Source organism: Egretta garzetta, unplaced genomic scaffold (assembly GCF_000687185.1).
Source record: "Egretta garzetta isolate BGI_Z169 unplaced genomic scaffold, ASM68718v1 scaffold166, whole genome shotgun sequence".
Lineage (NCBI taxonomy): Eukaryota > Metazoa > Chordata > Aves > Pelecaniformes > Ardeidae > Egretta > Egretta garzetta.
The window spans coordinates 3,207,159-3,218,686 of NW_009260133.1; the positions used below are offsets into that span (position 1 = coordinate 3,207,159).

Genomic DNA, 11,528 nt, shown 5'->3' on the forward strand with positions numbered 1-11,528 from the left:
CTTAAACTAACCTTCTGTTCAGTGTCACTCTTCATACCTATAGGCAAATACCGTAACCCTGCCAGTGGATACGGGATCCGTCACACCCATCTAGGTACTGCTACATAAGAGGCACTGCAAGGTCACCTCATCTGGGTAACGACACAGGAGTGATTGAATATTAACCACATCAACCACCAAATACAGCACCAAATACAAACACACTTGAATCTAAGCCTACACCCAGTCTTTCCATTTCTTTCAACAGAGGTCAGTGGAAAATAGGGATATGGCCTACCGGGTATCTAATAGAAGAAACCCTGCTGCTGAAGCTCTGTCCTAACACAGATTGACATACGAAGCAGTCGTCTTCTCAAAGAAGCCTTCATATTTGTACAAAAGTAGCTCCCAGCTTCCCGCATGGACAGAGGAAAGAAGTCAGTAAGGACTGAACCCCTCAGAGCGTGCCGACGCGAGCCAGAACAGCAAGACAGAAAACCAATTCCTTAAGAGCTGTACAATGCCAAGAAAAACCCAGCATCCCAGGTTAAGTAATTAGGAGATCAGGAAATCAATTATTTGGGGACACAGCCGAAGTTGAGCTAGCCTACCTCAAGACCAGCAAAGCTGCTGCTCTAAATGACATTTTGACGAATAGATATAATGCTATGAAGTAGAATCGGATGCCTGGCAATTCCAGAATTATTAATATACATTCATTTATGTATGAAAATTCAGGATATACAAGGCAAGTACACACTGTAACATTTTTCAGTTGTGGAAAGTTTGCCATGGAAACGCAGAATCTCTTTCCTGTATCTTTGTCACAGATGATACAAACTCACCTCAAATGGTATTTCAGCATCTGCTGGAAATTCTGCCAGTAGAAAATAATATAATACAATATAATGATCCAGTGCTGAACATCGGTCACTATGTTGATGACAATTTTAAAGAGAGTGCAGTCACAGCTGTCACATTCATAGACCTGCCGTAAATGTCACATGTTGCCCATCAGCAACATACAGGGCATGATGAAAGATCATCCTGAAGCACAAACAAAACGCTCCATTAGAAAAACAATGATTTCACATCAAATGTTTCAGGAAACAGCTCATGGCGGAGGTAACGAAACAGCCTACCACAAGTCACTGACTTGTGCAAGTGCTATTGAACAGTGACACGAGTGACCAATCAATCTATCCTCACACAAGAAATTCCACCTCTGGAAGTATCTTGCATGTCACAACCAACCAGGGTATTTGCCCAGATTGAAGCCAAATGGATGACAGGATCCTCATGTTGCTGTTATTAAATACATACATTATAAATACACATTAAATATACACCTATATTTATTTAAATATATAAACTATAAATACATAAAACGCATATGCATGTGTACATGTATATTGCCACACATACCACACACCAGCCCAGCTAAAACACAGGCAACTCTTTCATTCCTGCAATCACTAGATCAATAAACAGCTTTGCACAACTTGGAGCAGGGTGCAGCTTGCCCACTACCGAAATCTGCTGTTCCCGTGACTAACGCCAGGCCGCATGTTTTCCGTGAGGGAATATGTAGAAAGACAAAACGTAAGGTTAACGCTAAGAATAACACACTGAGGAAGTTGATAAATTTTAAATGTGAGGCCAGACCAATAACCCTACAAACTGCAGCAACTGCACTCTGTTTTTTACCAACCAAATCCAAGTCTGGCATGGGAAAGTTCGGTCAGTACATGCAAAAAAGGCAGCAAATAAGTATCGGTGCACTTTGCACTTATGCGTATCTTCAGTCAAATAAAGTGGAAAAAAAAGTGCTCCTGCCTTGGTCCTTCAGATGATCATTCAGAAGATCATTTTTAACTAAAGCAGAACACACACAACAGAGATACGAGGCATCTACTCCATAGCTATGCTATAGCCATTAGCCAGCTAAAAATTGTCAAAGCAGTTTTACTGTAATGCAGAGGGATTTACAAGGCCCTTTGGAAACATGAAGGTCACGGGTCAGCATATTCAAGGATGGATCGGAAACTATCACTAAAGTTGCTGAACATCCAGCTGAAGATACAATTCGTCTATTCCCATAACCATGCCTGAATCAGAGTTAGCAAAACAACAATGTGCAGGAACAGAGCATACTGGCCCACGTGAATGAAGGAAACCAGCCAGCATGGGGCACCTTCAGGGCACAGGACTTCAAGGCCAGGTTGGATGGGGCTCTGAGCAGCCTGATCTAGTTAGCGGTGTCCCTGCTCCTGCAGGGGGGTTGGACTAGATGACCTCTAGGGGTCCCTTCCAACCCAAAACATTCTATGATTCTATGATACCGGCAGGCTGTCCACTTGGTTGGAGGAATACCATGTAGGAGCAGTGGCAAGCCATGAGCAGCAGCAGCCAGAGCATGTACTACCTCTTGGGAGGTGGATGGCACACGAGAGAGGAGAGGATGCACCTTTCTCCATATTGTCTTCTGCTTTGGTGCTACCAGCTGCTGCGTCAGCCCTGCTCAACACAACCCGTGCAGAGCAGAGTATTCCTCCCCAGGCCCACCAGAAGAAGCTACAGCTTCCTTGGTGAGCACTGGGATGGGACAGCAGTAGGTCAGGGCTGGTGTTTTTCTTTGAGCAACAAGCTCTGAACGCATGGACACCTCTAAAAACTGTGGAGGGTGAGGAGGACAACTCAGCAAATGACCATGCTCAAGGGAACTCATCGCTTTTAATTATAATTTCCCCCCCCCCCCGTCATTCATATTCAGAAAGAGAGATTCCCTAAAATAGTCAAGTGATGCTAGAGAGAAATAGGAGCTCCAGCATACAGAGAGAAGAAGGTACCTTTACCACCAGAATAAAATCCAGTGTCACCGAACACATACAGACAGCAAGCACGGTGAACAAGGACAGACAGCACAGGCAGCATTCATAACCTTAAGCAAGCAGGCAGAGGCAAGCCACAGAGAATCAGACGTTCACCTTAGACAAATGCCCCAAACTTTAATCTTTATCCAGCTGTTCCCAGTTGCTTCAGTTTGGTTAAAGAGAAGCCTCACCAGGATCAAATCTCTCGAGTATTTCCAGAACTTTCTAACTCCAAAGCCACCACAACCCACCCAGGCACATTGCAAACGAGAAACTAATTTCATTTTAGAAAAATCAGATTTGGAAAAAAAAAAACAAACAAACAACCAACAACCAAAAGCAGCTCAAAACCAAAAAAACCCCTGAACTTCTCTAAAGGTTTGAGCTCTCTTAGGGCTGGATCCAAGCCCCTGTCAGTGCTTCCAGGGCAGTGCCAGCAGCAGGCTTGGGGCTTCAACACAACTCCCAGCTCTCCCCTGAAGAGCTCACCCTTTGGAAGCAGTTTTTCCTCTCATTTCCCTGAAGCAATTATATTTATCAGGTATCATAATATTTACCAAATAAATTAGGGTTTCTCTTTCTTACTTTTCTCAGCCCTCTCCAAATACCAGCTGCATACTTCTTGTGCTGAGCAAATGCAGAGAGCCTGTTACAAGAGGGCTTCAGGCTGAAGGAGAAAACTTTCCTGGAAACTCAAATCCACCACTGCAGCACAGCTTTGGTCACTCTCTGTCTTCCAGGCCAGAATTCAAACACGGATTCAAGAAGCCAGACGTGCAGCAGACATTATGAAACACTGATGTTGGGATAAGAGAGCTCCAACGTCACAGACACCAGCATTCCCCTAAACTGCCCACTCACCCCAATTACCATGAAGGAACATTCAAATAAAAATCAAAACTTCCATTCCTCAGAATTCATAAAACTCCTTAGAAAAGAAGGATTAAGAAATCACATACTTACATATTTTGCTGACAGCCACAGCACGGCAGGCCCAGGGCTCATAGACAGAGGGCTCTGCATAAACATGAGGGTTACAGAGCAGGTTTTAGGAAGAACCTGATCTCCCTTTCACCCTAAAGCTCACCAGAACTGCTGGGGCTCTGCAAGTCATTTTGCAGCACAAGCATTTCCACCTGCACTTAACTGGGCTCATTGAGACAGCTGAGAACAAGTGAATCCAACGAGATTGGGTTCTGTTGGAACATTTTAGTCCCTGGGAATTGTTCAGCTTAGAAAGTTATGGGTCATTTGCATCACAAAAGCTAACTATACTAAGACGTTGTGGGATATTGAATGCTTTAGTGAATTATTTCTTCTCTGTCAGATGCAGTAGAAGGGGAAGTTGCATATAGCAGCGTTTACAGTTTCTTTTACTATTCTCCAGGCAGCCAAGGCAACAAGGCTACTTACATGCTGTGGTTTCTAACTTACAAGATGCTGCCCTTTGCTTGCGTAATGCTGGCACAATCATGAAACATTAAGTTCTGCCTTTTTCTATGTTATTGTAATACTAACTGGCTGATTGTCACCCTCCCTCTTTTTCCTTTTCTACTATTAGTTCTGGAGTTACCTAAAGTACATTTCCTGTAATTTCAAGGAAACTTTTCCAAGGCACTTAGCATTTGCTTTTCCATCTGGATAATGCGATCTGCTGGATCTCCATGAATTCCACACCGCTTGAACAATTGCTCTTTCCAATCAGCTTTTAGAGTTGTGAGATGAAAACACTCCATGTAAAAGAAGTGCTAGTTAACAACAAAGCAAAGAAACCCAGACAGGTCCTTCCGCCTTCACACCTCCTGCATTAGCAGAGGACCAAGAGTTTCACCTCATTGATGTTTTCTCTTGTTTTTTCAAGGCCGCGGGCCCCTGCTTAGGTACCAAATTACAGCCCAGGGAACAGCTTGACACAAGGGGAGCATCACACCTGGAACTAATGGTCCCTCATTTTAGGGCAGAGGGGTAAGCGGGCCAGGCATCTGTACCTGGCAGGTTACCAGCTGTTCCAGGCTTTAAGATGTTCATTGGGGACTCCTGCTACACAATCATGGTACAAACTATGGCCAGATGAGCTCCCAGGGCCCCCGCTAAACAGCTGAGGCAATTTATAACAAAATATGAAGTATGGGATCCTCATGTCAATGACTGCAGGAGCAGCCTCTGCAAGGCTAAATAGTGTTTCTGAACAAAACCATTAAAAATCAATGAAGCCAGGAGCAAACAGGTCTCCGATATGCTAGAGTAACACTCACACATCTCCTGCAAGGGACTGAGCCCCTCTTGGCTTTACTGTCCCACAAGAGTGTCCTCCAGATTAAATCCTAGCTCAGTCATTATGTATACCATTGCCTATGGTATTCATGTTACCTCTTCGAGAGCTGGTATTTACCAGTGGTTTGAAAGGCTCACTTTCTAAATCTCACCATTAGTCTTGCACCAGTAGATTGTACTCACCAGTCAGGTTGTATTTCTGTAATTACTTTAAGAATAAGGATGATTTCCACCAAGTCCTACTAACTCCCCAGGTGCCGAACTTTTGGGACCTATTTCTTTCAGTCATAGCAATCCAATCCATGGTTGTCCCTGACTGTGTGCATGTATTACTATTGGATGGGAAAATGGAGAGGAACTTTTTCATGAGCTGCTGTCATCTTCTTCGGCAGAGCTGGAGATTTCAGGTGTATCAGCTCTTCAACTTCTTATGATTGTTCATTCGCAAACATGGAAGAGTTGCATTATTGGAAATATTCACTGGCTCCGTGCCTTGTTCACAGTCATCAAAAAGCATCTGTTGCAAATGTGACAGCCATGAAATGACGGCCTTACTTTTTGGCTTGCCTCATATTTGCAGATGGAGACAGACCCCACAAAATGAGATGCTTATTACTTGCTTTTCAATGCTCTTGCAGCAAACAGTTTAGTATTAACTTTTGTGCTGTGAATTCTAAATTCCATCTTGAATTTGGTTTCAAGATGCAGGCTACCATAAGAAATATTTTGAGTAGACAGGAGAGGTCATGACTTGGCGTTCGTGTTGACGCTAGCCCAGAGCTGTGCACCACTTCCAGGGGAGATGGTTTTTCCAGGATTCCAGGCTTCCCCTTCCTCAACATCATCTCCTCTATCTCCCCGGCCGTGCTTCCCCAAATGCAAAACAGCCAAACTGAAGCAAAATGTTCAGGTTCAGCTCTAGAAAGCTCAACACAGTTTGCTGCACGAGGCTCTGCCTCCCTCTGTCCCCTGGACTTCATTCGATACATCCTGGGATTTCAACTGCGTATGCAGAAAAAACACCCTAATTTAGGCTGTGGTTTCACAAGCAGTTTGAGTCAATATAAAGTTGCACTGATGCTGAAAGCGGAGGTCTGAGCCTCATGTTACTCACACGCTCCTGCCCTCGCTCGTGCTTTTGTTCCACAGCCACGAGGCCATGGGATGAGTCCAGATCAGGGCGCTAATCTAGTAGAAAACAAATTCCTGTCTTTTTAGAGGTAATGTTCATTTGGATTGGCAAATCGCTGCATTCCTCATCTAATCTGACCTTTAAAGAAAGTATTTGTTAACACTGAATTCATCTCCTCAGATTTACAGCGTGCTGTTCTTCCCTCTCAACGCAACAGCGGCGCTCTGTATCGAACCCTCCCTGTTCAGGCTGCTGTGCCACTTCTGCAACAGAGCCAAATGGCATCCCACACGAGAAACAATTTGCCTTCGTCCAGGTGCAGGTGCACGACAGGCACAAACTCACCCAGGGCTCTGCTGCCCCAGAAGGAGATACCTGGGCCTCCCCTTTGATGCACATCCACCGTTTCCACCATTTCCACCATTTCCACCATTTCCACCGCAGTGTCGGGCAGCAGCGCAGTGTCAGACCGGCTCCCAGACCCTCCCAGGGTGGGCAGCTGGACGGGACGGATTCCCCTCCTCCCTTCCCCATGCTTGCTCACCCATAGGAAAAGCAAACCATCACCCAATGTCACTAAGTTGGATTATGGCCTCTACTAAGAAGAAGAAGTCCAATTTCAGATTTGACGGTATTTAGGAGATTTGGGGCTGCACACGCACCCTCTTCCCCAGCCAACAAGAGCCCTGAGACCACTGCAGGGGCCAGAGCTACCCACCAGCCACAGCCAGCAAAGAAGGAATTCTAAAGCAATTAAAAATTAGGGTGAAAAATGGTCATCCATGGAAGAGTCAGAAGGTTCATATATATGTATGTGGATACAAGAAAGCCTTAATAATCACAGAAGCCAGTTGTCAGTGCTCCTCTGCAACGAGGGAATGGTTTTCACGCTGCTATTCAGCTCCCTTTGCATACAGTACAGGAAATCCTTTTCCAACATCGAGGCGCAGCTGAAGGCTAATCAAGATCTCATAAGTTACCAGGCCTCTTACTGTTATTGAATTTCCCTCCATTTCTTATCTTGAGTAGCTGTTACGATTCCAGGTATTCAAGTGAACGTCACATTCAGAAAAGATAAGGTAATAATCCATTGATATAGGACCCTCGTATTTAGATTTCAGCATATCCAGCTTCCCGTTTATGTTATTAACCACGGTAGAAAAAAAGGGGTTTAAATTACCCTGTATTTCCTTCTCAGATGGTGTACAGAATAGAAATTACTCAGCAGATGTCATCTATCCCTCTTCAGCAACAGAGAGGAGATTTGTCAGGGTAATTTTCCCTGCTTTCCTCAGGCAATTTTGGGGGGGGTTCACTCCAAAATGCCTCCACTAACACATCCATTACACCTCTTTGAAAGGAGAGATGAAATGACTCGTATCTGTTCGCCTGAGCTTTGAGACACAAAACTCTTTTTAGTGACAAGGTCCTCTAGTCCTCAAGGGAGGAATCTCATTCTTCCACCCTCCTCTCCAATAGTAAATTCTTAATATTAATAAAGGAATTAGACCTACAAATCAATGCTCTCCAGTACATATGCTGCAAAAATTACGCAACTTGCTAAATCTATGCCAGCTGATAACAAGCGTTTCCTTTCACATTCAGAACTTCTCAGAAGATGCAGAGCTTTGCCACACAACCATTATTTGATTTTCAGTAAACCAGACAAAATAACTATTCAGGGATACATTCACATTAATTAAGCCCTATCTTGATTTGACCCTTCCTTTAAATGCTGGTATCTTTTCAAACGGCACAAGAAATACTCAAGGTCCATGCAAATCATCTATATATCAATATGAAATCATCAATATAAAAAAGCAGTTTTAAAATGGGCATACCAAGAATTTCCTAAAGAACTGTGGAAGGAACAATGTTTCCACAAATTGAGCAAAACCCACACAGGAGAGATCTAAGCCGATCTAGCAGCTTGGTGGCGAGATCCCTTGTCCTATATCCCAACGCTCCCGCCTCCTCTCTGGGATGCGGGGCTCTTCCTCCTCCTCCTCCTCCCTCGCACCAGCTCTGAAACTCATCAGACTCCTTACTGACCTACTTCAACTCTACCCCAGCAGAAAACACCATTTTTTTTCCCTTCTGCCTGGTTAATAAAAGGCATCAAACCCCAGGCAGATGTGGCAAGTGGACCTTTTGGTGGCAAGTGGACCAAGTGCCTTCCCCCCGACAACGTGGTACAAGCTGTGAGCAGGGTGCCAGGGGGCTCTGCCAGATCAGTGACCCAAACCAGCTCAGGGAATTGGCAGAAAAGGGCTGGGGAGGAGAAGAGCAGAGAAACTGCTCTCTTCTGGTGGAGGCAACCTGCTACATCACCTCAAGTATATCATGGTCATCCCAACCCTCCGCTTACTTCTTTAGCAGATGAGCTCTCAGGGGTGTGGCTGTGGTCATTAAGGATATTCCTGCCCCTCTCCGGGCAGGTGCCAAGCAGCTGCAGGGCTGGCAGAAGGGACGATGTAACTGTACTTCAGATGCAATAAAAGTGGGAAGCCTGGTACCTTCACCTTAAACTACTGAGGAACTGAGTTTAAGCTGAAGGGTCAGAAAGTGAAGTTTCAGTTTCCAGACCTAATGTGCTTGCCAAGGTCTGTAGGCTCAGCAGGCAAAACCTGAAATGTCCCACCTTCTCAATGACAGAGCACCACCACCTGAAGCTCCGTCAAGTAAGAGTCACACTCAAGAAAAGACAGACCACGCAATTAAAAATATATAGTATGAGTCCCTTAGCTTTAATGCTCTACTAGAAAAATGAAAAAATAAAAGTGCATCTCGATCATAAACAAAAATGAAATCTTGGGCCTTCTTTGAAAATGAGGTTGCCAGATGCAACATTTTAAAAAAAAAAAAAAAAATCCAAGCTGCACACCTAATGATGGGATGGGATGGGGGCAGAAAATGGGAAGAGGGCAATAATTTCTTTTTTAAAGTAATGTAATAATGGACATTTACATGATATTCTGGAAGAGGGCTCATCCCCTGCCTGTGTATTTAACCACCGAGGGATTGGTTTGCTGCGTTCTGCGTTCAGCACTACACCTGACAGAGGAGCCGGCAGGTAGCCCAGCAGCTCCTCCAGTAGCCACGTGCCCTCTTCCACAAGTGACACGGACTGTGCTGGGGGTGGAGCTGGGGGTACAGCGAAATCAGCTCATGCTTCAACCACGATGCACTAAGCGAAGAGCAGCGTTCCCGTGCTTTGTGGCACACTGCTGGGAGCATTTTCAGTGGCGTGAAAGCCATTCAGCTGTGTGCTGAATCAGGTTTAATTTTTGTATTAAACTTGAGTCAGGCAGCAAACCCCAAAGCCCAGAGAAAGCAAAAGCACCGGAGTCACAGAACACCCGCTCTACCCGAAGAAGGCAAACTGAGGAAACCGGAATAAAAAGCCACCAAGAAACTCGGAAGACTAGGGAATAAAAATCAAAACTGCTGATTCAATACATTTGAAAACCTATTCAATACATTTGAAAACTAATGATCATACCGAGCCACTTTAAAACAATTCCTATTTCAAGATCTATACCATTACACCTATTTCTATGAATTCAAGTCTTTGCTGCCATCTCAGTTTACCAACTGAAGCAAGCATGCAAGACCCAGAGTCCTAACCAATAATTAGCAAAAATCCCCATTTTCCAGATGCTCAAAGTCATTTGAAGTGCCCCAACTATTAAGAGAAATATCACATCTCTAAGGGGGAATAGCAGAGACCTTAGAGTTCCTTCTCAACCCGAAGCTCTCAAAGAAAACCAGTTTATTTTTATGCAGAGTGTATCGATTTATTGCAAGGCAGCAGGAAATTTCTGAATGGTCTAACCAGCTTTACATGCTTCGCTGAATGTTGAAATGAAAGCAAGAGAACTTAAATCAACAGGCTTAAATCAACAACATTAAGTCACCAGTTTAAAGGTTAACACTTGATTGTGCAGCACAAGAAACAGACACTTATCTTCCCAGTTCAAGGACTTCTGGCTTTCTGAACAGCAGCACGTAACGCTGCAGCAGACTGGTTTGCAGCAGACTTTTGCGGAGATACAGAAAAAACGGGGCGCAGGACGGGCAGCCTCAGAGCATCACCCGCCCGGAGCAGGGCAGAGGGCGGCTCCGGCCCCTCTCTCCCCAGGTACTGGCACGCCACCAGTGGCTCACTGGGAGACACTCGTGGGCTGCCACCCGTCCCGTCCTGGCAACCTTTTCAAGACACGAAATGCTGGCGTTGACCCCAGCGCAGTTGTGTTTCACGTGGGGCAGCTGCTGTAAAGCTTCCAGGGCTCTTCCTCCAGCCAGGAGACACCAAAGCCAACCCCGGCACCCTCGCCGAGACCCTGTTCAACCACCAGAAAACCGCAGGGAAGATGAAAGTACTGCGCTGATGGAGTACAGCTGTCCTAGATAAGTGAAATATAGCAATAAATAAGGTCCTTATCTACTGTGGCAAGAGAAAGGCAGGCTCATGGGAAGAGGTGGGCAAGGGAGAGAAGCAAAAAACAAACGTACCTAGAGGAGGAAAATCTGAAACTAAATGAGATGCACTTGCAATGAACAGAGTTTTAGTTTGACGATTAGTTTCAAAACCCCCCAAGTGAGTTGAAACATCAGCTTAGACACCGGTCAAACCAACAGCCACTCTCCGTCCCTGCAAAATACCAGAGAACTCCTCCTCCTCCTCCTCGCAGCCATGGTTATCTGTACCAGGGATGCCCCAGGAAGGACTCAGCAGCACTCGGTGCTAGCCTGCGGGCACTGCCAAAAAAGAAGTTTCTTCAGAAATTAGCTTGGGAATCGAAGGGAGCAATTCTGAGCCAAAACGTCAGACCTATCCATAAAAAAAGGATGATTGCTGTGGCTGGACTGTGTTGTCATACATTGCTTACGTTTGTTTTAATTTTAAACCCAGAGTCAGTCCAAGGTTTGTTACACAAACATATGGCACCGGTATTACATTCTGCCTCGTATTTATAGAAAGCACCGTGGCGGTCCAGGCAGCGCAGAGATGCCATAATGTTAACAACATTTATTATTAGTATGACAAAAGAACAAAAATAAGCTGGTAGAAATCAAGACTTAAAGTTGAAGGGCTTGATTGTGGAGCAAGGGACCGAACTGTGGAGTTATTAGCCAAGAAAATTCCTCCGGCACTAACAAACGCAGAGTCCCCAGGCTGCCGAGTACTTTGTTATATAAATATACCCCCAGAAAGGTAGTTTGTTTAAAACCCAAGGCCTGAAAACTGATTAACACGTTTAATGCTA

The 11,528-nt window shown here is 44.9% G+C and overlaps 1 long non-coding RNA gene across 1 annotated transcript in view; it reads left to right on the top strand.

Moving 5' to 3' along the window:
* Nucleotides 1-10,540, top strand: part of LOC118452555 — a 14,096-nt gene extending 3,556 nt beyond the window's left edge. The window contains exon 3 of the long non-coding RNA XR_004842366.1: nt 10,528-10,540. This is a non-coding gene — a long non-coding RNA (uncharacterized LOC118452555). The remainder of the gene's footprint in view (nt 1-10,527) is intronic.
* Nucleotides 10,541-11,528: the final 988 nt, after the last annotated feature.